The sequence below is a fragment of the Chinchilla lanigera genome, unplaced genomic scaffold, assembly GCF_000276665.1.
Source record: "Chinchilla lanigera isolate Chin_1 unplaced genomic scaffold, ChiLan1.0 scaffold00051, whole genome shotgun sequence".
NCBI lineage: Eukaryota > Metazoa > Chordata > Mammalia > Rodentia > Chinchillidae > Chinchilla > Chinchilla lanigera.
Window position 1 is genome coordinate 16336165 of NW_004955452.1, and position 5340 is coordinate 16341504.

General features: G+C 42.7%; 1 pseudogene; it reads left to right on the plus strand.

Moving 5' to 3' along the window:
- The first annotated feature begins 629 nt into the window (after window positions 1-629).
- On the plus strand, window positions 630-969 carry LOC102018254 (annotated as a pseudogene).
- The last annotated feature ends 4371 nt before the right edge of the window (window positions 970-5340 follow it).

Consider the following 5340-nt stretch of genomic DNA (forward strand, 5'->3'; position numbering starts at 1 on the left):
TAATAATAATAATAATAATAAGTAGACTATCAGAAAAAAATCGCACATTTACAAACACACAAAATACATATTTTTCAAATTCACATGAGACATTTACTAAGGTTATATTTGGGCTATAACAAACTTAAATAAATTTAGGGCTGGGGATTTAGCTCAGCGGCAAAAGCACCTGCCTGACAAGCGCAAGGTCGTGAGTTCGGTTCCCGGTACCGGAGAAAAACCAAAAAAATAAATAAATAAATAAATTTAAAGTGATTAAAATCATTCAAACTATGTTTGTTGGCCACAGTGAGTTTAAACTAGAAATCAAAAACAGAAAAATATCTTTTATCTAAAATCCTTCAAATATGTGGGAATTAAATGACACAATTCTAAATAATTAATAAATTTAGAGAAACCACTAAATATATTTTGAACTATGTGAAAAATATAATACAACAACTCCAAATGTGTGGAATGTAGCTAACATAACACTTAAAAATGCGTATTCCAGTCACTGGGCTGCCTCTGAGGACTCAGCTGCCTCCTCTTTGAGCCTCCTGCCTCCCTGCAATCCATACTCCCCACCCGCCTTCTCCTGCAGCCACCTTCTGCAGGCCTTTTCCACTGAGGAAAAGAAATTGTATTATATGTCCGCTAACCAGAATCTCCACTCTTTCCACCCCTTTGTTGATACAAGTAAGGGTGATGACCTGCTTCCTGCTGACACTGAGTATTATATCCATATAAGAATTTAACAGAGAAATGGCAGGAAGACCCTTACCACTGTCCAAGGGATCACTGATGATAATGATAAAAAGAAACTGGTGAAGGAATTTAAGAAGAAATTCCTGCAATGGTACTGTCATCAAGCATCCAGAATGTGGAGAAGTAATCCAGCTCCAGGGTGACCAGTGTAAAAACATATGCCAGCTCCTGGTAGAGATCAGACTGGCTAAGGATGATTAGCTGAAGTTTCATGGGTTTTAAGTGCTTTTGGCTCATTGAAGTGAGGATTTCCTTGCAATGAGTAGAGCGCCCCTTCAGTCCCTTGTCACAAGTTTAAAAACCTCACAGCTTGTATAATGTAACCATTAGGGTTTACTTTCACTTGGACTAGTGTAACTCCTTCATGCAATAAACTGAAAAGAGCCCCTGCAAAAATGCACAGAATTAAATGTTTATATTAGAATAGTAGAAAGTTCTCAAGCCAATGATGTCCATGTCCACATGAAATAATTTAAGAAGGAAGCATAAATTTTTGTTCATGCAAAAAATGAGCAAATGATTGAAATTAGAATAGAAATACATAAGCCAAGTATGGTGGTGTACACTTGTAATCCCAACACTCAGAAGGCTGAGGTGGGAGGATTGCTGTGAGTTTGAGGCCAGCCTAGAATACAAAGTGAGTTCAAGGACAGTCTGAACTGTATAGTGAAACCATATCTCAAAAAGACAAAAACAAAAACAAAAGAATAGAAACACATAAAATAGAAAGCAGAAAAATAAGTTAATGAGACCAAAAGCTAGCTAATTTAAAAGGTTAATAAAATTGAAAAACCATTAGAAAACATAGAACAAAATAAAATTTTTAAAGAGAGCTTAAACACCAATTACCAATGTCAGGACTTAAAATGGATCTATCACTACAGATCCTACAAATTACGGATCATGGAATGGTATGAACAATCTATGATAATAAGTTTTGTACAACCAAGATACTTGGACAGATTTCATGAAATATACAAGCTTCCAAAGCCTATTCAAGAAGAAATAAATAACCTGAAATTGAATTCATAGCTAAAAATCTTCCTACAAAGAAAACTTCTATACTAGTTGGGATCACTACTGAAGTCCAACAAACATTAATGGAAAAGCATTACTATTTAGCAACTTCTACATGAACTCATCCAGAAAAATTGAAAAGGAAGTTATATTTCCCAGTTTATTTTATGAGATAAGCATTGCCCTGATACCAAAACCAGATTAACAAATTACGGGGGTGGGGGGGACTATAGACCAAACTGAGCACGGTGGTACACTCCTGAAATCCCACTTACTCAAGAGGCTAAGGCAGGAGGATTGCAAGTTCAAGGCCAGTCTTGTCAATTTACCAAACTTGTCTCAAATTTTTAAAAAGGGTTAGGGATGTAATTCAGTGGTAGAGTGCTTGCCCAGAACCACAAGGCCTTGGGTTTCATCTCTAATACCACAAAAGAAGAGAAGAGAAAAGAAGTGAAGAGAAGAGAAGAGAAGAGAAGAGAAGAGAAGAGAAGAGAAGACAGGAGAGGAGAGGAGAGGAGAGGAGAGGAGAGGAGAGGACAGGAGAGGACAGGACAGGACAGGACAGGACAGGAGAAGGGAGGGAAGGGGAGGGGAGGGAAGGGGAGAAGAAAGAAAGAAAGAAAGAAAGAAAAAGAAAACTACAGGCCAATACCTCCATGAATGTAGACACAAACACATTTAACAAACAAAGCATTGTCAAATGTGTGCTCTGCTGAGAGGGAGAACTAACTCTACTGTTGGACTTTGCAGCTTAGAGCTCCAATGTTCCTACCTGCTAGACTCAGGACTTCTCTTCCATGTGGACAGTTTTTTGTGGCACTTCACAACTCCTCACGCCACACACCCTGCTGACCAATTTCAGCCAAGTGGTCATCCCTTCCACCTCCCACTCACCATAACTGTTACTCAGATCACATCATATCCTAGGTTGTGACAGACATTAGTCAGTGCCTCCTTCCAAATTACTCCTACAGATGTTCCTCAAGTTTTGGGGTGGGGGGATGGGAGTGGGGCAGCACACTCTCAGGACCCAAGGACCAACAGGTGTCTCCCATCACAGGGGTTAGAGCCTTCCGTGAGGTAGAATCTAGACTGGCACATAGTGGCTGAGGATCCCTCTGGAGATCAGTGGTGCCTACACAGCATGTAGGCAACCACTTCAATACCAATGATAGACACCATCCTTGATGGTAACAGCATAGCAAGGGAGGCTGAACAAGGCAGGCCAAAGTAAGACCCTCCAGCTTCTCAGTTCTGCCTTTGGGCACTACGGGCTCACACCATGTGCACTCAGGCTGGAAGAATCCTAGTGCCCTTCACTCACTGAGCTGCAGCCAAGACTGAGTCCCTGTTTGACACTGCAGGGAATACCAAGAGCACCATCCCTCACAGAACCTATTCTGAGCCCTTTAAGCCACCTTAAACTGATGTATGATGTATGAACAAAGTTAGGTTTGCTTCTTGCTGAGCACATGAATCAGCTCACATCCTCCAAGAAGCAGATGCTGGGACATAATTAGAAATACAAGCTAATTTTTTTTGGTAGGGAAATGCCTGTGACAGATAAAAGGGAGAGAGGAAAAAAAAAAAAGAAAAGAAAAAGGGAGAGGAAGCAAGAGTAGGCAGAGGAACCCTCCGATCCATAATCCTGATCCGATCTTGTGAAAAGAGAAGGAAAGAAATGAGTCTTGGACAAGAAGAGTTGGGCCCACAGAGCAGCTCTCAGAATGGCACGGCAAGGCCCATGTGGCACTGAAGCACAGACTACCCACTAGAGGAGCCCTGCACCAGGCAGACAATAGCCCAGATCTAGTATCCCACAGTGCCAGCAGCTGGTCAGGCACTGCCAGGAGAAAATGAGGTCTCAGCTGAATGTCACTGAGGTCCACAGGTACAGCACCTGGAGACCATCAACTCACTCTTCTCCTCCAGCTGGTTCTTTTGAAGCAAAGCTGAATCTACGGCCATACCACCTTGAATGCACCTGATCTTAAAGGAAAGCTGAGTAGCTACATCCGCAGCCAATCCCACTTGGCCAGTCTTGTTCTCCAAAAGATTTATTCTCTGGGGCTTATTAAATGGGCTGGAAAAGGGATTGAATAGTCAAAGGGACAATGAGAGAAATAGTTGATAATGAACTAGGAGAAAAGAGGTCAGAGCAGAGCTATTAGAATTCAAATAAGAATTAAGACACTTCTTTTCATTTCTTGTGGCACTGTTTTGTTTATCAATTTTGGTTGATTAAAGTGAGCTGACTTTTTCAATTTACTTACAATGGTTTATAAGGAATGCACTTGAGGTATTTTCCTGACATTGACTGTTTAATCTTAAGGTGTCATTCTAAATGAGTTCAACCTAATCAATGAGCATCAAGCCCAGGCTCCCTCTTGGTGTCAGGATAATGACCAGAAGCAAAATGGGGGCAAGTCTCATCTAGCACAGGTCGTGGCTCTCCTGCTTTACTTCAGCCTTCCATGAACTCATGATGGATCCTGAGGAGCCAGGTTTATGGTCAAGATCCAGCCAAGTTAAAGAAGCATCAGCAGCACCTTGCTCAGCAAACAAAGCCCACAACACTGTGCAGCTTTGAAATTGAAATACAGAGATGAGAAAGGAGAGGCCTCCATAAGAAAGGCATCAATCTGATGCAGAAGGACATCATCTAGGTCCCCACTAGAAGATGCACACAAGTGTTTGTTTGAAGGTACACACAATGAGGTACACACAATGAAGGCACACACAATGAAGGTACACACAAATGAGTGAATATCCAGGAAGGCAACTCCCCTCCCCTGCTGACTTCAGCAGGGACCTTAGGTGAGCAAGAGAGAAGCCACCCCTAACCAAGAGGGATGCACAGCCTCCAGGGACCCAGGAACCAGGAAGCTAGTGTTAGAGGCAGAACAGGTCAACACTGAACTGGCACCACTCCAAGGGGCCCACAGCTAAATGGGAGAGAATAAAGCAGACTTCCTGACAGCAGCAGAAGGTGACAGGTTTGACTCAAGGAACATGATGGAAAGGACTTGGAATAAGCTATGTGGGAGTCTGAGTCAGGAAGACATTGTGTTGTGTTGTGCTGTGTTGTGTTGTGTTGTGTTGTGTTGTGTTTCATTATTCTGGTGGCCCTCTCTTACCCCAAGCCAAGGGGCCGGGAGAATCTGGATTGAGTACAGGTTGCCACTTTATCCTTACAACAGCACGGAGAGGTAATACCCCTAAGGAGGCCAAGGTAAGATGGCAGAAGGTAAGTTATGGAAAGTATAAGGAGAACCTTCAAAAGAAGGGAATAATAAACCAAGATGCAATGGGACAGGGCGATAACTAATTCTCCAGGACCCAGAGCCTGAAGGGATGGGATCAAGAGAACGGATGGAGAGGTTTCAGGGCCTTTCTTCCTAGAAGGGAAGACAATGAAAAGTAAAGAATTCAGACGTTATTCTTAACTCCCCTAATTCTCACTTTTCTTGTCTATGAAACAAGGTACAGCCTTGCGCCCAGGCAGCGAGTTCTCCGGGAGCTGCAGCGCTCCTGGGTCCGAGTGTGGGCCGGACTCATACCACCGCGATTCCCAGC